Source organism: Eriocheir sinensis, unplaced genomic scaffold (genome assembly GCF_024679095.1).
Source record: "Eriocheir sinensis breed Jianghai 21 unplaced genomic scaffold, ASM2467909v1 Scaffold754, whole genome shotgun sequence".
Taxonomy (NCBI): Eukaryota; Metazoa; Arthropoda; class Malacostraca; order Decapoda; family Varunidae; genus Eriocheir; species Eriocheir sinensis.
In genome coordinates, this window is record NW_026112114.1 from 60,001 (window position 1) to 82,744 (window position 22,744).

At 39.9% G+C, this 22,744-nt stretch overlaps 1 protein-coding gene across 1 annotated transcript in view; it reads left to right on the forward strand.

Moving 5' to 3' along the window:
- Positions 1–22,744, forward strand: part of LOC126994246 (ribosomal protein S6 kinase 2 beta-like) — a 155,019-nt gene that overhangs the window by 42,310 nt on the left and 89,965 nt on the right. Inside the window, exon 2 of the mRNA XM_050853530.1 lies at positions 9,008–9,046. The gene's annotated coding sequence lies outside the window, so the exon portion shown is untranslated. The remainder of the gene's footprint in view (positions 1–9,007; positions 9,047–22,744) is intronic.

Genomic DNA, 22,744 nt, shown 5'->3' on the forward strand with positions numbered 1-22,744 from the left:
TCTTTCCTTTCCTTCCTTTCTTTTCCACTTACTTTCTCCTTTATTTTCATCTTTTTCTTTCCATTTTATTCCTTTCTCTTCTTTTCCTCTTCTTCCCTTTCTCCACTTCCTTTCTTCCTCTTCCACTTTCTTCCTCTCCTCCTCCTCTTCCTCCTACCCTCTTTATCTCCCTTTCCTCCTGTCCACCTCCTCCATTTTCTCCTCTTCTCTATTTGTTCTTTTTCCTTCTCTTGACAGATGCTGACAGATAGTCAAACACACACACACGCGCGCACACACACACACACACACACACACACACACACACACACACACACACACACACAGACACGCATACACGCACACACACGTTACACATTCTCTCTCTCTCTCTCTCTCTCTCTCTCTCTCTCTCTCTCTCTCTCTCTCTCTCTCTCTCTCTCTCTCTCTCTCTCTCTCTCTCTCTCTCTCTCTCTCTTTCCTCTGAGGTTGATACAATTTTATACCTGAGAGAGAGAAAAGATCACCTGTATTTTTTTGTCCTTTGGTTGTTGTTGTTGTTGTTGTTGTTGTTGTTGTTGTTGTTGTTGTTGTTGTTGTTGAATGGGTCTTTCTGGTGTTTGCTCTTTCCTCTCTTTCTTTTCTTGTATTTTCTTTTTTTCTTCCTCCATTGTTTTCTTCTTTATCTTTCCCTATTTTTATTTTCATTTTTTTTCTTTCGTTATTTTTTTTGTTTTACTTTTGATTTCTTTGTTTATCGTTTCCTCGCTTTTTTATTTATCTTTTTATTCTTTCGTTTTTCTCGCTTTTATTGTTTTATTATATTGTATTTATTTTATTCCTTTTTTTCTCTCGTGTATTGCTTTTCCTTTGTTTTCCGCCTTTGTCTTGCCCTGTTTGTTATGCTTTCGTGTTTTTTTCTTTTTCTGGTTAATTTTCATTTTTCTCGTTCTATTTACGTATTTATTTTATTTTATGTTTTTCCATTTTACTCTCGTGTATTGCTTTTTCTTTGTTTTCTATCTGTGTTTCCCTGTTTGTTCTGCATCTGTTTTTATTTGTTTATTTCTGTTTTTATTTGCTGTTTTGTGTTTGTTTGTTTGTTTGCTTTCGCTTTTAAGAAGAAAATTTGTTTGTTTTTTCACTGTTTTCATTTTGTTTTCCATATTTATTCTTTTTAATCCTTTTGGTTCTTTTGATTTCGCTTTTAATTAATTTTCTTTTGTTTTCCTTAAATTTCTCTTCTTTATTATTCCTTGTTCTTTGTTTCGTCCTCTTTTATCTTTCTAATCCCTTTCGTGGTCTAGTAAACACACACACACACACACACACACACACACACACACACACACACACAGAAGGAAAGTAAAAGAGAAAGAACTGAATAAAGGAGGAAAGAAGGGAGGGAAGGAAGAAAACAGGAGGAAGAAAGAAAAGGAAAAAGGAAGAAAGAAAAGAAAGGAAGAAGAAAAAAAAAACAATGGAAGAAGAAAATACACATGTGAAAAACACACACACACACACACACACACACACACACACACACACACACACACACACACACAAAAGGAAAGTATAAGAGAAAAAAACAGATTAAAGGAAGAATAGAAAGAAAGAAAAGAAAGAAGAGGAAGAACAGGAGGAAAGTGGAAGGAAAAATAAGGAAGAAATGAAAGAAACACACACACACACACACACACACACACACACACACACACACACACACACACACACACACACACACACACTCGGCCGTGATTGCTGTTTTAATTAATGAGTTTTGAATTAGTTGAATTTAATCCTTTCGTTCTTATTTATTTATTTATTTATTTAATTTTATTTTATTTTATTTTATTTTATTTCTTTATTTTATTTTTTGTCAGCAGGAAATGTTCGTTCTATTTGTCTGTTAAAATATATACTTTGTTTTGAGAGAGAGAGAGAGAGAGAGAGAGAGAGAGAGAGAGAGAGAGAGAGAAGGATAAATATAGATACAGAAGGATCAAATGAAAAGTAGAGCAGAGAGAGAGAGAGAGGGAACTCGTTCTTCCCCTCTCCAAGATATACAACCAATACCTACATACCTCCACCTGGCCGCAGACTTGGAAGACTAGCCATGTTCCTGTACACAAGAAGAACGACCGAACGTACGTGAGGAACTACAGGCCGATGTCCCTCCTGTCAGGAGTGGGAAAAGTGTTGGAGGGAATAGTGGCTGAGCGGATCACCAGACACCTGGATAGGCACTATCTGTTGAGTGCCAGGCAGTTCGGCTTCAGGAAAAACCGGTCAGCAGCCGATCTCCACCTACTACTATCCAACGAATGGAGTTCACAGCTGGACCAAGGAAGAGCCACTGCTGCTCTGGCACTTGACATTGAGGGCGCATTTGACCGAGTGTGGCACACCGCCCTATTAGAAAAAAATGAGAGCTGCCGGATTGGAGGGAAAGCTTCTGTGCCTGATGAAAAATTACTTAGAGGAACGCCACCTTCAAGTGGTCCTGAATGGGCACAAGTCCTCCCCACAACGGATCCACGCCGGCGTGCCACAAGGCAGCGTCATCGGGCCACTACTATGGAACATGTACATAAATGACCTCCTCCATCTTGTTCCTAGTGCCAAAGCGTTCGCCGATGACATCACTGTGACTCACAAAATAGAGCCAGGAGGAGAGGCCCAGGCAGCACGCCAATTAAGGGCCACACTCCGGCGAATTGCAGATTGGGGGAGTAAGTGGCAGGTGAAGTTTGCCCCAGCAAAAACTCAGCTGCTGGTACTGGCCAGGACACCTGTGGATCTCCAGCTTGAATTCGAGGGACTCAAGCTGACGCCACGTGAGGAAGTGGAGGTGCTGGGCCTCACATATGACTCCAGGCTGACCTTCCGCACGCACATCCAGCAGCTGGCAAGGGCAGCCTCACGGAAGCTGACGTCCCTACGCAGAATCTCCTGGCTGATGGACAGTCGAGGGCGCGAGGTCTTATACAAGGCACAAATCCGATCCTCCCTTGAGTATTCGTGCCTTTCGTGGGGGGGAGCTGCCAGTACCCATCTCGCGCTTCTCGACAAGGTCCAGGAGAGGGCGTGGAGGATTATCACGGATAGACAACCGGAGCACCTACCGAGCCTGCAGACCCTCCAGCACCGGCGAGACGTGGCCGGCCTCACCACTCTGTACAAAATACAGCAGGAGGGAGTGGAGCACCTGAGGACGCTGCGCCAGCCGGAGCGGGAAGTGACAGCCATCACCCGGTCAGCGGAGGCGGCTCCCACGGCTCTGGTGGTACAGCGATGCCGGACGACTCAATACCAGAAGCAGTTTATAAACGCTTACGTGAATTTATGGAACCGTCTCCTTGCGTCCGGTCAGCTGCCTCAGCAGTTCACACACCGGCAACAATATAAACTGTTTGTGAACCAGTGGCTGAACAATTTGTGAACAGGTTAGGCTTTCAGATAGGGGATACCAACTATGTTCCCTGTAGCCTAGAAACTAGTGCCGCCATATAATGTAATGTTATAGGTACCTGGCCCTGATGTATCTAAGTGTCTGTGTAAATAAAAAAAATAAAAGAGAGAGCAGGCAATATCCTGATGAACCAAAGTAACGGAAATGTTTAGTAACCTGAAGCTTTTCTCTATCTCTCTCTCACTCTCTCTCTCGCTCTCTCTCTCTCTCTCTCTCTCTCTCTCTCTCTCTCTCTCTCTCTCTCTTAATTGGGGGTCTTAAGTCAAACAGGAAATGAAGGAAGGAATGAAGGAAATGAAATGAAAAGGGAAAGTTAATTAAAAGGAGAGAGAAAACAATTAATTAGGAGAGAGAGAGAGAGAGAGAGAGAGAGAGAGAGAGAGAGAGAGAGAGAGAGAGAGGTATCCTCAGTAAAGAAAGAAAGGTGATAAATGATAGGATAAAGAAAGAGAAATAAAGAGGAATAGAAAGGAAAATATGAAAACAAAAAAATAAGAGAAAAGATAAAGGGAGGAAGAAAGAAAAAATAAATAAACAAAAAGAAAAAGTAAGTAAAAAGTTGTAGTCGAGAATATAGAAAGAATGGCAATGTAACGATGAGAGAGAGAGAGAAACTGGAGGCGTGATTGCGTGAGAGGACATTGAGTGATTGTGTGTGTGTGTGTGTGTGTGTGTGTGTGCAAGTATGTATGTATGTATATCTAGTTACCTCTTCATTTTGATACTAATTAAAGGTGAACATAAACTTTATTACCACCCCAAAAAACACTTATTAAAACATCGATATTTACTAAGTCAACCATACCCTTATATCGGGTCACGTGACTACACCGAACCACGTCTTTACGCTACGTAGTGTCGACCTAGAGTGACCGGGCGCTGGATCGATTCCCCTTATATACCCTGGCAGGAGGAGGAGGAGAAGGGGGCTGCCAGACGCCGCCTTCTGCTCCTATTATTGCGGCGAGGGTATTAATGTTGGATCTATGGGAGTATTGTGAAAGGGAGAGTTGCCAGAGGTTGCTTTCTTGGGGTAGATTTTTGATGAGGTTTTGTTGCTTTTTTCGTTTAAATTTTTTTGAGGTTCTTCTTTTGATGATTTTTTCGAAGTTATTTTTTTCGTAAGATTTCTGTTTTTAGTTTTTTTTTTACTGATTTTTTTTAAAGTTAAGATCAAGGTGTAATGTAAAAAAATGGGTTTATTTCTTTATTTTTTGTTTTTTTGTTATTTTTCTTCTTTTTATACTTGTAATTCGTTTTTATTATCTTCTTTTCTTGTTTTTTCATTTTCTTTTTCTTGTTTTTTCATTTATTTTCTTTTTCTTGTTTCTCGTTTTCATCATTGTCATCTTTCTTCTTTTTCTTGTTCTTGTTCTTGTTCTTCTTACTATTATTATTATTATTGTTACTACTACTACTACTACTACTACTACTACTACTACTACTACTACTATCACCACCACAACTATTATTATTATTATTATTATTATTATTATTATTATTATTATTATTATTATTATTTCAACACCTCACTATTTTGGATTCTTCTCACCTTGTTTTAAATATTCTCTCTCTCTCTCTCTCTCTCTCTCTCTCTCTCTCTCTCTCTCTCTCTCTCTCTCTCTCTCTCTCTCTCTCTCTCTCTCTCAGGTGCGTTCCCTTTAATTTCCTTTCCCTTTCACCTCCGTTTTCCTCATTAATAATTTCTCCACCTGCGATTTTTCTTTATTTCTCCTTTTTTTTTCATTGTTGTTGTTTTCTCTATATTTTAAAAAGTCTGAATCTAACGTATTTTTTGCTTTGTTTTGTTTTTTTGTAATTTTGAGTTTTAGTATTTATATATTTTTCTTTTTCCTTTTTCTGTTTTTTTTTGTCTTCATTTCCCTCTTTTCCCCCTTCGTCTTTTGTTTTCCTATTGTTTTATTATTTCCTGGTTTCCTTCTCTTTCTTCCTTCCTTCCATTCCTTTTCTTAATTTTCTTCCATTTCTCTTTCCTTCCTTTCCCTTACTTTGTTTCATATTTTCCTTTCCTGACTTAATTCCATCTTTTCCTTTCCTTCCCTTTCTTTTCTTTTTAACCATTCTCTTTTCTTCTTTCTTTCTTTCCCTTTTCCTTCCTTTTTTCCTCTTCTAATTTTCTCCATTCCTCTCTTCCTTTCACCATTTTCTTTTCCCTTTGTGTTTCTCTCCTTTCTATTCAATTCCTTTCTCTCCTTCTTGTCTTCTTCCTTTACTGTTCTTTCCCTTCCCTTTCCCTATTCTTTCCCTTTCTTCCTCTTCCTTTCTCTTTCTTCTTTATATTACTTAACTTCATTCTATCCTTTTATCCCTTCCTCCTCCTCCTCCTCCTCCTCTCCCTTTTATTCTTTGTTTCCTTCGTTTATTGATTTTATGGGAACGCTTCTTTTTAATGGCCTAGGAGGAGGAGGAAGAGGAGGGAAGGACAGTTCATGGTCTCCAGTTACGGTTCTTTTGTCTCTCTCTCTTTTTATTTTATTTAAACATAGATACAAATATAATATTTACAAACCCAAAGGTGCACTGGCGTGTGCTGCCTATTCAAAGGGCGGAATAAAATCTATATAGAAAATAACTACATAAACTATATATATATATATATATATATATATATATATATATATATATATATATATATATATATATATATATATATATATATATATATATATATATATATATATATATATATATATATATATATATATATATATATATATATATATATATATATATATATATATATATATATATATATATATATATATATATATATATATATATATATATATATATATATATATAAAAAAAAAAACACATATAATACAGAATATATGTGTGTACGCACTGCACTCGTGTCACTGCTCCACCACGAGTGTCAGTGGAGTGGGGAGTGAGCCCGTCCAGTGGTGGGCCGACAGTTTTATTTTTGGGTATTCGTCTCCCGGATGTTTGGAACACTGGCCGTGAACATGTTTCATCCAGCAGACTCTTCCCTCAAAGGTGCGTTGGTGCTGGCTGGTACGGGAACGCGGCACCCCCACTGCGTCATCACGGGATAGCACCGTTCTCGTGTCCCGCGTGGTGACTCTCGGAGGTTGGCGTAGGCCCGCCAGATGTAAAACACCACAAAACAGCTACGTCCTTGCGGTGCTCCAAGGAGTCGACGGAACCGAGAGTTTCCTGGCTGGTGGGGGTCTGTAACATCCACCAATCGCAGTGCCGTCTCTGGATGGCGTCAGGCCTCCCGCTGTGCGAGGCAGCACACGACATCCAGAGAGAGGGTAGCATACTCTAAGTAAGACCGTATCTGGGCCTTGTAGAGTAACAGCCTCCTTTTCTGTCGAGAAGCTGGCCACCTTCGCAGGCAGGAGACTCTGTGGGAGGCCTTTTGGGCAAGGTGTTTGATGTGGCTGTTAAACCAGCCTCGATCACTTCCACTCCCAGAATCTTGACGGATTCATGGAGTGGGAGGGACGCCACCAAAGGTGCTTCCCTCCACTGCTGGCCCGGCAATGGGGATCGAGACCACCATTGCCTGGGTCTTCTCTGGGGCAAGGTCACCTACCAGCAGGCACCCCACTCCTGTAGCACCCTCAGCTGCTGATTGATCTCGTCAGCAGCACGCCCACTGGCATGTCGGGGGTAGGTGCAGGAGAGAGTGCAGTCATCAGCGTAAGCCGAGACTGCTGGCAGCTGCCGGAGAAGGTCGTCCACATATATGTTCCATAGAACTGGCCCTAGCACTGAGCTCTGTGACACTGATACCTCCACTGGCAAGGAGTCGGACGTCTTCCCGTTGACGACAACCTGGAGGGTCCTTCCTTAAAGGTAGTCTCCCAGGAGCTGAAGGAGGTCGCCTTGAATGCCCTTAGCACGGAGTTTCTCAAAGAGACCTCCGTGCCACACCCTGTCAAAGGCACCCGCTATGTCCAGGGCTACCGAGACAGTGTCCAGGCCGTCGTCAAGGGCGTCCTGCCAGATCTTGGTGAGGAACATCAGCAGATCGGAGGTGACCGGCCAGGTTTGAATCCATAATGCTGGTCCAAGAGGAGGTAGTTGTCCTTGAGGTGGCGACAGACTACGTCTGCCACGACCCTCTCGAACACTTTCCCCACCACAGACAGCAGAGAGATGGGCCGGTAGTTTTTGGGGTCAGACCTGGAGCTTTCTCTTGTGGGCGGGAACCACCCGAGCTTCTTTCCACGCCGATGGCCAGGTGTTTTCCCGGAGGCAGGCAGAGAAGACTGTGATAAGAGGGGCAGCCAGCTCGTGGGCACACTGCTTCAGCAGATGCGGGCTGAGGTCATCGGGGCCGGTCGCCTTCTGGGTATCCAGCCCTCGCAGCACCTGTGTCACCCCCACCTTCGTGAGAGTCTCCTCGCACTGATGTTCCAGATGTGGCGGTGACTGTCCGGGGTTATCCACCTTCAGCTTGCCGGCGAAGAGACTGGGGAGGCGGTGGCTGAGTGGATAGCGTGACGGCGCCGCGTTCGAGACGGCGCGAGTTCAATCCCCGCCCGGTGCCACCAAGCTTGGATTTTTCAGCCGCCGCCGAGTGGCTTAAGACTACCCACATGCTGTCCAGAAGACCACCTATGAACCCGGACTCTAGATTCTAGGATTAAAGATGAGGTCCGGGAGGGCAGCATGAGCCAATGCAAGATGGCGCCACTATAAACACTGGCCTGCGCCACAACGGGCTGGACCATACCATCAGGCCCCTCCAAAACAAGCGGAGATGTGAAAAAAAAGCAGCTGGGCTTTCTCCTTGCTGCTGGTGGCCACCGTTCCATCTTGTCTTGTGAGAGGAGGAATCGTGTCCTGGCGGCTGATCCCCTGCCTTTCCTTGACTAGGGACCACCAGGCCTTATTTCCTACCCCTGCTCCACACAGCTTGCGTCTCATGACCTCCTCCCACTTCCTTATGGCCTACTTGCTGGTCACCACCATCCTCCTGCAGGCTCTCTCTCTCTCTCTCTCTCTCTCTCTCTCTCTCTCTCTCTCTCTCTCTCTCTCTCTCTCTCTCTCTCTCTCTCTCTCTCTCTCTCTCTCTCTCTCTCATTTTGGTCACATTTTTACTTTTCATCTTTATTTCTCCTCCTCCTCCTCCTCCCCTCCTCTTCCTCCTCTCCTCCTCCTCCTCCTCCTCCTCTTCCTCCTCCTCCTCCTCCTCCTCCTCCTCCTCCTCCTCTTCCTTCTCCATCCGGTTTCGTCTAGTTGTGTCATTCCCTCTTCGCTTACCTCTTCATTTATTCATCTCCTCCTCCTCCTCCTCCTCCTCCCCCTCCTCCTCCTCCTCACTTTTGTCACCTCTCCTTTACTTTCGTTCCTTCATTCTTCCTCTTCTTTTCCTCCTCCTTCCTTCCTTCCTTTCTTCCTTTATCCTCCATTTTTTCTTCCTTCATTCCTTTCCTTATTCCATTATTTATTTTATTGTTATTGATTTTTATTTCTATTGTTATTTGTTGTTGTTGTTGTTGTTGTTGTTGTTTGTGGTTCCTTTACTAACTCCTTTTCCGTTCCTTTACTCCACAGGGCAGATCAAGCACCGAAGACATGACAGTGGATGACGATGTAAGTACCCTGATTCATTTACTGATTCATTTAAGTAACTCAGTGATTCCTTTAACTTTAGCCTCATTTAAGTATTCTCAAAACCATTCCTTTACATCTAGACTCACCGTTGCCAGATCATCGTACTCAGAGCATAGTATTTACCTGTTTCTGACGCCTAACTATTGCCAAGAAACATCAGGATCTAACTTTTAACGATAATTATAAATGAGTTTCGTTATTGGAGCCCAGAAGACAGTCGGGAAATATAATCGGCTGAGTACGACAATCTAACAATGTTATCTAGATTCATTTAAATACTACGATCGCTTCCTTTACCTCGAGATTAATTTAAGTATTCTTCAAACGTTTCCTTTACCTCCTCTGATTCATTTAAGTACACTGCAAACCGTTCCTTTACCTTTAGAAACATATGGAATGGAAAATGGTAATAGGGAATGGAAAATGGGAATAGGGGATGGAAAATGGGAATAGGGGATGGAAAATGGGAATAGGGGATGGAAAATGGGAATAGGGGATGGAAAATGGGAATAAAGCATGATAATAGGGAATGGAAAATGGAAATAGGGAATAAAGCATGATAATAGGGAATGGAAAATGGAAATAGGGAATAAAGCATGATAATAGGGAATGGAAAATGGGAATAAAGCATGATAATAGGGAATGGAAAATGGAAATAGGGAATGGAAAATGGGAATAGGGAATGGAAAATGGGAATAGGGAATGGAAAATGGGAATAAAGCATGAGAATAGGGAATGGAAAATGGGAATAGGGGATGGAAAATGGGAATATAGCATGATAATAGGGAATGGAAAATGGGAATAGGGAATGGAAAATGGGAATAGGGGATGGAAAATGGGAATAGGGAATGGAAAATGGGAATAGGGAATGGAAAATGGGAATAGGGAATGGAAAATGGGAATAGGGAATGGAAAATAGAGATGAGGAATGGAAAATAGAATGATGGGGAATGGAAAATGGGAATAGGAATAGGGAATGGAAAATGGGAATAAAAGCATGAGAATAGGGAATGGAAAATGGGAATAAAGAATGGGAAAGGAATGAAAACGAAGGTAGGATTAAGTACGCTTCAAACGTTTCCTTTACCTCTAGAGTCATATAAAGTACACTTCAAACGTTTGCTTCACCAAATCATTGATTCCTTCAAACACTTCCACGCTCCTTTGACATGTTCTCATTCCTTTGTGTTGCTCCTTTGTCCTTCATTTCTGCCTTATTTGTACTTCATTTTTTCCTTATTTTGTCCTTCATTTTTTCCTTATTTTTTGTCCTTTATTTTCTTCCATATTTTTTGTCCTTCATTTTCTTCATATTTTGTCCTTCATTTTCTTTACCTTATTTGTCCTTTATTTCCTTTTCCTTCATTTTCTTCCTTATTTTTGTCCTTCATTTTCTTTTTCTTATTTTTGTTCTTCATTTCTTCTTATTTTGTCCTTTATTTTTCCTTCATTTTCTTCCTTATTTTTGTCCTTTATTTTCTTCCTTATTTTTTGTCCTTCATTTCTTCCTTATTTTTGTCTTCATTTTCTTCCTTATTTTTGTCCTTTATTTTCTTCTTATTTTTGTCCTTCATTTTCTTTCTTATTTTTTGTCCTTTATTTTCTTCCTTATTTTTTGTCCATTTTCTTCCTTATTTTGTCCTTCTTTTTCTTCCTTTTTTTGTCCATTTTCTTCCTTATTTTGTCCTTCATTTTTTCCTTCATTTCTTCCTTATTTTTGTTCTTCATTTTCTTCCTTATTTTTTGTCCTTTATTTTCTTCCTTATTTTTGTCCATTTTCTTCCTTATTTTTGTCCTTTATTTTCTTCCCTATTTTTTGTCATTCATTTTCTTCCTTATTTTGTCCTTTATTTTTTCCCTTCATTTTCTTCCTTATTTTTTGTCCATTTTCTTCCTTATTTTGTCCTTCTTTTTCTTCCTTTTTTTGTCCATTTTCTTCCTTATTTTGTCCTTCATTTTTTCCTTATTCTTTGTCCTTTATTTTCTGCTTTATTTTTACTTCATTTTCTTCCCCATCTTATTTTGTTCTTCATTTTCTTCCTGTTCTTCTTTTTCTTCCTTATTTTGTCTTCTATTTTTTTTCTTTATTCTTCTTTTGTCCTTTTTGTCCTTCAGTCATGTCCTTTATTTTGTCATTTTTTATCCTCTGTGTCCTTATTCCCTCATTTTGTCCATATTTTGTTCTTTATTTTACTTTATTTTTTTCTGCTGTATTTCCTCCATTACGTCACTTAATCCGTAATAATCCTCTACTTAACGTTTTTTTTTACTACATCAAAGAAATCGTTGTTTGTGTAAATGTCACGTGTTCAGGTCGTCACGTTTTCTGTTAGTCACGTTTTCCATTCCTTCGCATTTTCCATTCCATATTCTCATTTTTTCTTATTCCTATTTTTCATTCCTTATTCCCATTTTCTCATTCCTTATTCCCATTTTCTCATTCCCTATTCCCATTTTCTCATTCCTTATTCCCATTTTCCATTCCCTATTCCCATTTTTCATTCCTTATTCCCATTTTCTCATTCCTTATTCCCATTTTCCATTCCCTATTCCCATTTTCCATTCCCTATTCCCATTTTCCATTCCCTATTCCCATTTTTCATTCCTTTTTCCCATTTTCCATTCCTTATTCCCATTTTCCATTCCCTATTCCCATTTTCCATTCCTTTTTCCCATTTTCATTCCTTATTCCATTTCCATTCCTTATTCCATTTTCTCATTCCTTATTCATTTTCTCATTCCTTATTCTCATTTTCTCATTCCTTATTCCCATTTTCTCATTCCTTATTCCCATTTTCCATTCATCATTCCCATTTTCTTCATTTTAATTTCCTTCTTTTCCATTCAGATTCTCCCTTTCCATTCCCTTTCTTTTCCTTTCTTCATTCCCTGTTTTTCATTCAGTTTTCTCTTTCTTTCCATTCCTTCTACCTTCATTTTCATTCCCTTTTCCCTTTATTTCCATTACTTAATCCTGTTTTTTTTTCCGTTTCCAAGTTCACCTTTTAATCGCTAAGTCACATTTCATGATCTCAAGTCTTTTTTAGTAACTGTTTTATCAGCGTCTCGTTACTATCCGTTAAGATAAGATAAGGTTATGTAAGTGTTGATAGTTCTTACCTGCTTAAACCAGCGATAGGTTACTAATTCTACTTCGATAGCTTATTATATCAACTATTTTATTATTTATCTACTATCCATAAGACTATTTGAGAGGTGTGGATGGGCTTAAATAACAAGATGAACTTTATTTTTCTTTATTTTCCTTCTTTCTCCCTTTCTTTCCTCACATTATGTCTTTCCTTCTTTCCTCCTTTCCTCCTTCTCTCCCTCTTTCCTCCGTTCTCCCTTTCTTTCCTCACATTATGTCTTTCCTTCTTTCCTCCTTTCCTCCTTCTCTCCCTCTTTCCTCCGTTCTCCCTTTCTTTCCTTCCTTCCTTCCTTTTCTTCCTACTCAGTAAATTCCTTCATCCAACTCTTTAAAGCCTTGGAGAACTAAGTATCCCCTTTAAAATAGAAAACGCGGCGTGAGCTTCGTTTTCTTTGGTTCTTGAAGGGGAACTCAGGTGGTCTAAAGGTAAAAAGTAGGTGACCTTTTAGAGAGAGAGAGAGAGAGAGAGAGAGAGTTTTCATTCTTTTCTGTCTTCATTTTCCCCTTCCTCTGTTTCTTCCTTTCTTCTCTTTCTTCCTCTACTCTTCTTCCTCTACTCTTCTTCCTCTTCATTTTCCTCCTCCTCTTCTTCCTCTTCTTTTACCTTCTCTCTTTCTCTCTTTCGTATAATCTTCCCTCTCTCTCTCTCTCTCTCTCTCTCTCTCTCTCTCTCTCTCTCTCTCTCTCTCTCTCTCTCTCTCTCTCTCTCTCTCTCTCTCTCTCTCTCTCTCTCTCTCTCTCTCTCTCTCTCTCTCTCTCTCTCTCATATTTTTCCTTTTGTCATCTCTTCTTTTATTTCCTCCTCCTCCTCTTCTTCCTCTTCCTTCTCCTCCTCCTTCTTCTCTTCCTTTGTGTTCTTCCCCTTCTTTAATCCTTTCCATTCCCTCTTATCCCATTTACTCTCTCTCTCTCTCTCTCTCTCTCTCTCTCTCTCTCTCTCTCTCTCTCTCTCTGTATGTATTTATATGTATGTACGGTGTGTGTGTGTGTGTGTGTGTGTGTGTGTGTGTGTGTGTGTGTGTGTGTGTGTCTTGAGGGCGTATTGCAGGTATTGAAAAAAGGCTTACCTGAGAGAGAGAGAGAGAGAGATTAGAACATCGCGTAAGCCAACTGGACTATCACTCTTTAAACCTCTCTCTCTCTCTCTCTCTCTCTCTCTCTCTCTCTCTCTCTCTCTCTCTCTCTCTCTCTCTCTCCTGTGAACAATGGAAAGGAAGAAAATAATAAATGAGAGAGAGAGAGAGAGAGTAAATAGAATAAGAAGTATGACGCAAGGAGGAGAATAAAGAGAAGGAAGGGAGGAAAGAAAGAAGGAAGAGAAGGAGAAAAAGAGAAAAAATAATATGAATGTGAAGTTAGAAGAGAAGAAGAAAAAGAAGAAAAATAAAATAAAAAAAGAAAGACAGGAAGCAAAGAATATAAAAGATTAAGAAATAGTTACAAGCGTTTCTTTTTTTCTCTTTCTTTTCCTTCCTTCTTTCCTTTTGTTCTTTTCTTTATCCTTCCTTCCTTATTTTCTTCTTTTTCTTTCTTCTTTTCCTTTTTATTCCTTCTTTCCTTTGTTCTGTTCTTCCTTCCTTCCTTCCTTATTTTCTTCTCTCTTCTTTTTCTTTCTATTCCTTCTTTCCATTTTTTTTCCTTTCTTCCTTCCTTCCTTATTTTCTTCTCTCTTTCTTCTTTTTCTTTTTATTCCTTCTTTCCTTTTTTTCCTTTCTTCCTTCCTTCCTTCCTTATTCTTTTCTTTCTCTTTCTTCTTTCTCTTTTTATTCCTTCTTTCTGTTTTTTTCCTTACTTCCTCCCTTCCTTATTCCCTTCTTTTCTTCTATCATAATTCCTTCTTTCCTTCCTCCTTTCCTTCCTAATGCCCTTCTTTCCTTCTATTTCAATTCCTTCTTTCTTTTCTTCCTTCCTTCCCTCCCTTTGCCCTTTCCTTCTATTTCAATTCCTTCTTTCTTCTCCTCCCTTCCTTCCTTCCTTCCTTCCTTCCTTCCTTCCTTCCTTCCTTCCTTCCTTCTTCGCTCTATATTATTTCTCATATCGTATTACTGCTTTTTTATTTTTTTATTTTATTATATTTCCTTCTCTTCTTCTTTCTCCCTTTCTTTTATTTTTTTTCATTCGTTCGTCTTTATTTCCTTGTTTCTCCTCCTTTCTTTTGCCTTCTCCCTTCTTCCTTTCTCTTTCTTTCCTTCCCTCCTTTCTCTAATTCCTTCTTTCTCCTTCTTTCTTTTTCTTTCACCCTCCACTCCTTCTCTTACTTCTTTCCTTTTTCTTTCTTATATCTGCTTTCTGATTTTCTTTATTTTGTTTTTTCTTAACCACAGTCCTTTTTTAACTTTTTTTTTGCTTTATTTTGGTTATTTCTTTCTATCTTTCTTTTATCATCATCATCATTGTAGCACCTGACACACACCTGGCGCCTCACCTGTCACCTGTATCAATTAATTTCCCTGTCTCAATTTACCTGATGGAAGGGGGCACTTAATCATATTGAAGCTCGACACGGGTCATTGTTTTCATCTCATTATTTGCCTCATTATTTATTTTATTTGTCTGTTTTCTTACTTTCTTACTTTTCTTCTTCTTCTTCCTTCTTTTTTCCTCTTTATTCCTCTTTCTTTCCTTCCTTCTTGCTCTTTCTTCCTTCCCTTTGTCTTCTTTTATCTTCCTTTCTTCCTGTCTTCCTTTTTTCTTCCTTCTTTCTTCACAGGTAATTATTTTCATCTCATTATTCGCCTTATTATTTATCTTATTTGTGTTTGTTTTCTTACTTTCTTACTTTTCTTCTTTTCTTCCTTCTTTCTTCCTCTTTCTTTCTCTTTTTTTTCTTTATTTATTTTCTACTTTCATCCCTCTCTTTATCTTATTTTGTCTTCCTCTCTTCTTTTTTTTCTTCCTTCTTTCTTCCTCTCTTTCTTTCTTGCTTTTTCTTCCTTCCCTTTGTCTTATTTTCCTTCCCTTTGTCTTATTTTGTCTTCCTTTCCTCCTATCTTTTTTTTCTTCATTCTTCCTCTTTCTTTCTTTCGTGCTCTTTCTTCCTCCCCTTTGTCTTATTTTGTCTTCCTCTCTTCCTATCTTCTTTTTCTTCCTTCTTTCTTTCTCTCTTCTCTACTTTCTTCCTTTAATTCTTTTTTTAGTGTTTTTTTTGTCATTGTTATTTTTGTGTTATTTTCTTCGTTTTCTTTCTTTTTTTTTCCTTTTTTCATTATTGTTTTGACACAGGTAATTATTTTCTTCATCTTTTTCTTTATCATTATTTACCTTACTTGTCTTATTTTCTTATTTTTCTCTTTTTCTTTTTTATTTCTTTGTTCTTTATTTTGAAGCAGGAGGAGGTGGAGGAAGAGGAGGAGGAGGAGGAGGAGGAGGAGGTAACTTCATCTCTTCATCTCCATTTTTACTTTTAACCTCATTATTCTTCCTCTTTTTTTTTCTTTTCTCCTCCCCTTCCTGTTTTTTCTTTCCTTCTCTTCCCTTCTCTTTTTATTTCTATTTTCCTTCCCTCCCTTCTTCCCTTCCTTCCTACCTTCCTTTCTTTTACCTATTTATCTACCTATCCTTCTTCCTTCCTTCCATCCTTCCTTCCCTCTCCTTCCCTTCCCTTCCCTTCCCTCCCCCTCCCCCCCCTTTCCTTCCTTCCTTTCTTTCATTTTCTATATCTATCTATCTATCAATCTTTCTTCCCTTTCTTCCCTTCCCTCTCCTTCCCTTCAATTCCCTTCCCTTCCCTTCCCTTCCCTTACCTTACCTTACCTTACTTCCCCTCCCCTCCACTTCCCCTCTCTTCCCTTTCCTTCCATCCTTCCTTCCTTCCTTCCTTCCTTCCTTTCTTTCTTGCTTTTTATATCTATCTATCTATCAAACTTTCTTTCTTCCCTTCCTTCCCTTCCCTTCCCTTCCCTTCCCTTCCCTCCCTCCCTCCCTCCCTCCCTTATTTAGACGGAAGTTGCCCCAATAATTACCCGTTTTCTCTGGAGAGTTCCCGTTTTCTTCGTGACGGACATAGTGACATAGACTCAACTAGAAGAGGAAGGGACGGGAATTTTTGAAGTTATTTATTTTACTTATTTTTTATTTTGTTCTTGTTATTACCTTCGTTCTTTGCTTTCTCATACTTGTCTTTGTTATTCTTCTTTACTTAGTTTTTATTATTGTTTTTATTTTCCTTTTCTTCCTCTTCTCTTCCTCCTATTTTTTTCCTTTTCATCTTTTCTTCTTTATATTCCTTTTTTATTTGGCTTCTGTTACAGATGTTCTCCTCCTCTTCCTCTTTTCTTCCTCCTCCTCCTCCTCCTCCTCCTCCTCCTCCTCCTCTTCTATGCTCTTCTTCCCTTTTCTTCCTTCTCTATTTTCTCTGTTTTCTTCGTTCTTTTCTCTTTCCTTCCCTTACCTCCTCTTTCTCTTCTCCCCTCTTCTCTTCTCCCTCTTCATTGCTCTATCTTTCCTCCCTTTCCTCCTCCTTCATTCTCTTTCTGCCTTTTCTTCTTCTCTTCATTTTCCTCTTTTTCTCTCTCTGCTTTCTTCATTCTCCTCTCTTTCTTTTCCTTGCCTCCTCTTTTTCTTCTCCCCTCTTTTCTTCCCTCTCTTCTTTCCTCCTCGTCCTCCTCCTTCATTCTCTTCTTCCCCTTCCTTTTTCTCTCCATCTCTTTTGCTTTCTTCATTCTCTCTCTCTCTCTCTCTCTCTCTCTCTCTCTCTCTCTCTCTCTCTCTCTCTCTCTCTCTCTCTCTCTCTCTTTCTTTCCTCCTCCTCCTCCTCCTCCTCCTTTAGGCCTAGTCGCTGTCTCCTGGGTCTTCATCTGTCAGACCTTTCCCTCGAGGTCTCCAGTGTAATCTCCTCCATCTCTTTGGTCTCCCTCTGGTCTCCTTCTAGTCTCTCCATCTTTACCTCGTCTCTCCCTTGCTCCCCATTCTCTGCTGTAAACACAACCAAACAAAAACAACAGTCACAAAGGCTAGAGTAAATATTTAGTTTCTTCAAGTTCGCCATTCAGAGTAAAACAAACAAAAACAAAGGTTAAGGTAAATATTTATTTTCGGAAGTCTGTTATTTAGTTACACAGCAAAGTAATAGAGAAAACAATTTGAAAGGCAAACCAAGCTAATTTGTGCCGGTGGACCTTGTTGCTTTAGTATTCTTATTAATTCGTAGACTGAGAAATCATAAGAAACGAACATTAAGTTAAATATTGATTGATTGATTGTTTATTGTTGCAAGTAAACAACAAAGGAGAAGGGAGGAGCATGCCATCCCAACCCCCAGGCAGTACAGTGTGATTATACAACTCCGGATACATGTGGAAGTAGCACCAGGAAACTAAAAAGATACAATGGTTGGGGACAAGTGCTAAACAAAAAAATAAAGGCCTTGATTAAATATTTGGTTATACAGGAAATTGTCCAAACAAGAGAAAAAACAAAATTCGAAGGCTGACTCAACTAGATACTCATGCTAGACGCGGTGGATGAGTTGTGGGCGTGCGGGCGTTGTGAGCCCGTTTTCCTGGGTTCCACATCCAAACACGCTGATATTTCAAGCCATCGCCGAGTGTCTTAAGATTACCCACATGCTGTCCAGACCCTCAATCAACCCTAACTTCAGCGACTTGCTTAAAATGGAGCGCCCAAGAGGCCCCTCAAGACAGCCTACCGGCGCTCTTGGCAGCACACACACACACACACACAAAAAAAAAAAAAAAAATTATATATATATATATATATATATATATATATATATATATATATATATATATATATATATATATATATATATATATATAACTACTTTTTACTGTAGACATTAAAATAATATAAGAAACGAAGACTGAGATAATTACCTATTTAGTATTCTGAAATGTATAATTGAGAAGATAAGGGCGGAGATTAACGAGCGTTCTCTGCATGAATTTAAAGGCGAACCACAGTAAACGCGAAAAAAATCAGTCCAGTCCAGTCCTGTCCAGTCCAGTTCAGTAGTAGGCGTGGGATTGCCTTTGTAGCGGCTCCCGCCAAAGGGGCTATTACACTGGGGGAATTTTCCGTGGATCTTCAGTCAAACCACGATTTCCGCTGGCGTGGTTCTCATATTTCCGTGGTTTTCTGACGTGTCCACGATCTTCCAAAGCTACGGTAGATTTCACTGAAGGACGACGGTATTAATCACCATCATCATCAGCAGCAGCAGTAACAAGAAACAAATGAGAACCACGCCAGCGGAAATCGTGAAGATCCACAGAAAATTTTCCCAGTGTAACAGCCCCTTCATGGTCCTTGTTCTTGTGTCTTGATTATTGATTGGCGTTGTTGTGTCCTTTAGTCTTGGTGAATTTTATTTTTTCTTCTGCTCCAGATTTTTGTGATATAATTTTTTCTGTCTTCAATTTCTTCCAGTGTTAATGGCTGGAACACCAACATATTGGCTACAGTACACACTAACATGCAGACTCGGGTCTCCTTCCCGGGATCCCGGCCATAAAGTTTTTTTTTTTTTCTTCCCGGGAAATTTGTAAAATCCCGGGAAATCCCGGGATACTTTTTTATTACTTTTCTCTTATATCTGCTACAAAATATGAAAATGTATGAGAGAGAGAGAGAGAGAGAGATATGCCTGGGTCCCAGGCATATCTCTCTGTAGACTGTAGAGCATGGAGGCTTGGTGGGGTCACTGAAGGTGGCCACTCCAAATTAAGATCAGAGGTCAGTGATCTTAGTGTTGACTGTTTGTGCTTTTTGAAATGTTATTTCATGAATAATTCTTAGGGTGCATGACTGCGTTTGCCGCTGTCTGATTTTTTTTTTACATGCCATTCCATACTCTAGTATTGAGTGTTTTGAGTGCCATTTCACTTTTTTCTGTTTACCATGTCAGGAGAGTTGGGCCTAAATTCCAAATATTCTACTTATGATTTTGTACGTGCATTGCAGAATTTTCATTGTTTTCTTCAGCTTTATTTCAATACGTACAAGGACAAAATACCAGGTTCTATCTATCATTCTTTTATTTCAGGGCATTTTAGAATTTTCAGTTTTTTGGTTAGCTTTTGTGGAATATGATGTCCAAATTATTTTACATGTTGAATATATGCACAGGTTACTCCATAGTTTCATTTTGTGTAGTTGACAGTGGTGGGGGTCACTGGGCTGGCCTGTGCCACTGGCCAAGCTTCCATATGGATATGCTGTTGTATGCAAAAACTCATGTTCTATACATACAAGGAAACTCAATGTCGTTTAAAAATACTTATTTCACACTTTCACAGGGCAAGTAACTACTTATGATGTATATACTTCTGAGGTTCATCTACGAATCACGATAGAGCAGGAGTATTAGCAAACATTATCTGCTACGGGAAATCCCGGGATCCCGGGAAATGTCTTGCTTTTCCCGGAATCCCGGGATGCTATAAAATCCCCAAAACAGGAAACCCTAAAACAGACAACACAAAGAAAACGAAAATCAAGGTTAATATTCAATTTCCCAAAGTCTACCATTGAGAAAGAGGCAAAGAAAACGGATTTAAAGGTAAACTATTGAAAAACAAACCTTATTATATGCATACTTTTAATCACACATCCGATACCCAATCTGCTTATGCGTTTAGGCCGTTACGAAGATAGATTAAGTGGGTCCATGAACACTATATATATTCCATGCATTTTAATTTCTCTCTCTCTCTCTCTCTCTCTCTCTCTCTCTCTCTCTCTCTCTCTCTCTCTCTCTCTCTCTCTCTCTCTCTCTCTCTCTCTCTCTCTCTCTCTCTCTCTCTCTCTCTCTCTCTCTCTCCTCATACTTTATTTTTTTCCGTTTTCATTTTGTTCTTCCCGTTTTCTTTTCCTCTCGTTTATCAATATGTTTCTCTCTCTCTCTCTCTCTCTCTCTCTCTCTCTCTCTCTCTCTCTCTCTCTCTCTCTCTCTCTCTCTCTCTCTCTCGTTGATGGGAAATGACAGAATATTGAGTACTTTTTGAGGAAGAGAAAAGGAAGAGAAGAAAGAGGAGGAGGAGGAGGAGGAAAAAATAGGCAGAAGAATTTATCAGCTTTTTTTTCTCACTATTTTTATTATTTATTATTTTTTTCATTAAGAGAGAGAGAGAGAGAGAGTGTGTTTGTGTGTGTGTGTGTGTGAAGCCTTACAAATATCCAAACACATTCCTCCTCCACCTCCTCCTCCTCCTCCTCCTCCTCCTCCTCCTTAATATAGACCAAAAAATAACCTTCCATATGTGTACTTTCTTCCTTACACACACACACACACACACACACACACACACACACACAGTCTCTTATCCGTGTGTGTGTGTGTGTGTGTTCGTTTCGTCCTTGTCTTCGTCTTAGTCTTATTTGGTTCTCTCATCTCTCATTCAAGGTCTCTCTCTCTCTCTCTCTCTCTCTCTCTCTCTCTCTCTCTCTCTCTCTCTCTCTCTCTCTCTCTCTCTCTCTCTCTCTCTCTCTCGTTGATTGTGTGAAGATGAAGAAACAAAGAAAAAAAAAGTAATAAAATAGAAGGTTAGGAGGTGGAGGAGGAGGAGGAGGAGGAGGAGGAGGAGGAGGAGGAAGGATATCTCTTCCACCCCTACTTCCTTTTTCCTATCCTAGACCGGAAGTGTGTCTATTTCTTCCTGTTTCTCTCTCTCTCTCTCTCTCTCTCTCTCTCTCTCTCTCTCTCTCTCTCTCTCTCTCTCTCTCTCTCTCTCTCTCTCTCTCTCGATGACGACGTGTCTCTCAGGTAGACACATTCTCTCCCTTCTTTCCTCTCTTCCTTCCTTCCTTTCTTCTTTCCTTCCTTCCTTCCTTCCTTCCTTTCTTCTTTCCCTCCTCCTCCTCTTCCTTCTCCCCTTCATCTCTTATCCCTTTTTCTGTCAGTTTCTTCCTTTTTCTTCTCCTTCCTCCTCTTCCTCCATTCCTCCCTCTTCTTCCTCTTCCTTCGTATCTCCTTTCTTCTTTCCTCTCTTCGCTTTTCCTTTCGTATCTTTTCTTCCTTCTTCCTTCATTCACTCCTGTTCTCCTTTTCTTCTTTTTCTTTTGTCTCCCTCCTTTCCTTTTCTCTCTCTCTCTCTCTCTCTCTCTCTCTCTCTCTCTCTCTCTCTCTCTCTCTCTCTCTCTCTCTCTCTCTCTCTCTCTCTCTCTCTCTCTCTCTCTCTCTTTTCTACGTCTCTTCCTTCCTCCTCCTCTTCCATTTTCTTCTCCCTCCCTCAATCCACTTCTGACATTTAAACTCCTAGGTCAAAATCCCTCCTCCTCCTCCTCCTCCTCCTCCTCCTCCTCCTCCTCCTCCTCCTCCTCCTCCTGAAGGTCACCCAGTTCCTCTTGTCCTTACCTTACCTTACCTGTCTGTTGCTACCATGGTTGCTACTTTAACCGATTTACCTGCCCGATTTACCTGCCCGATTTACCTGTGTGTTTTTTTCTTGTTTTTTCATCATTAATTACCTTAGTTTTTTTATTCTTGTTTTTGTTGATGTTTTTGTTTTGTTTTGTTTTCTGCTTCTATGTTGATTGTTTATTTTTGTTTTCTTTTTCTTTCTTCTTCTTCTTCTTCTTCTTCTTCTTCTTCTTCTTCTTCTTCTTCTTCTTCTTATTATTATTATTATTATTATTATTATTATTATTATTATTTTGAGAGGAGGAGGAGGAGGGTGAGAGAAGGTAGCGGTTTGGTGGTGGTGGTGGTGAAGGTGGTGGTGGTGGCGGTGGTGGTGGTTGTGACCGTGACATATATACGCACACACACACCTTCCATTCACCTCCTCCTCCTCCTCCTCCTCCTCCTCCTCCTCCTCCTCCTCCTCCTCCTCCTCCTCCTCCTTTCATTTCTTTGTTTATGTTTTGTCTGTCATCTCTTGTTTTATTTCTTGTTCTTCTTCTTCTTCTTCTGCTTCTTCTTCTGTTTGATCTTCTTTTTCTTCTTCTTCTACTTCTTCTTCTTCTTCTTCTTCTTCTTCTTCTTCTTCTTCTTCTTCCTTTTTCTTTTTCTTCTTCTTCTTCTTCTTCTTTCATTACCATTATCATTACTTATCATTCTCTATGCTTTTTCCTGTTTCTTCTTCTCTCCTCCTCCTCCTTCTCCTCCTCTTTCTTTCTTTATCTCGCTCTTCTTAAACATTTCTTTCTCACCTTATTCCTCCTTTTATAGCTATTTTCCTACTTTCTCATAATTACTTTACTCATATTTTCGTTTTTTTCTATTTTTCCTTCGTCTTTTCCTCATTTGCTTCTTTGTCCTCCTCCTCCTCCTCCTCTTAGTTACCTGGTCTCCCTTAATTGGTCTTGCCTCACACCTGTCTTTATGCCTTACCTGTTCTGCACTTCCGCCTCCACCTGTGCGGGCTAATTACCGGCCAGGTGAGTGGACGGAAGAGGAGGAGGAGGAGGAGGAGGAAATGGTTGCAGGGAAGGAGGAAGTATGGAAGGTGAAATGGGAGGAGTCGGAGGGAAGGAGGGAGGTAGATGGGTCAGAGAAAGTAAAAGTGAAAGTGTAGATTGGAAGAGTTAGTTAATAGAAGATAGAGGAAGGAAGGAAAGAAGGAGGG